Raw genomic sequence first — 513 nt, 5'->3', positions numbered from 1 at the left:
CCCCCTCGCCGGCCCCCGGTCGCCTCCTGACCCTCCCGGCCCCGTCCGAGTCCAGGACCTGGCTGAGCTCCCTCGCGCCAGGTGTTCCTATCGCCTGCGGGTGGACAGACCTGGGGGCACAGAGAGTCGGGGGTCAGGAGGGGCCTCCGCAGCTCCCGGGGAGGCGGGGCCCGCGGCGGGCTTCCGACCGAGCCCCCCGGACGCGCCACCAAGGGGTTCCTGGACGCGGCCTGTCCCCCGGACCCCCGCGGCTCCCGGACTCACGGCGGATGGAGCTGCGGAAAGTCCCCTCCTCTTCATCAGGCTCTCCGGTCCTGGGCAGAGAGAGGCGGAGGGCACTCGGGGCGGAAAGGGGGACAGGCAGCCCAGCCCGGGAGCCCCCGGCTCAGGCTTCCCGTCCCAGACGGGGGCGAGCAGCAGGCTCGGGCCGCCAGGATCGGGAGGCCCCGCTCTGTGCGTGGCGAGGCGTCTCGGCAGGTCAACGGTGAGTGCCTCCGCGCATGCCGGGGCAGG

The sequence above is a fragment of the Carlito syrichta genome, unplaced genomic scaffold, assembly GCF_000164805.1.
Source record: "Carlito syrichta isolate Samal-C Ts95f unplaced genomic scaffold, Tarsius_syrichta-2.0.1 Scaffold311223, whole genome shotgun sequence".
NCBI lineage: Eukaryota > Metazoa > Chordata > Mammalia > Primates > Tarsiidae > Carlito > Carlito syrichta.
This window is presented reverse-complemented; position numbering follows the sequence as displayed.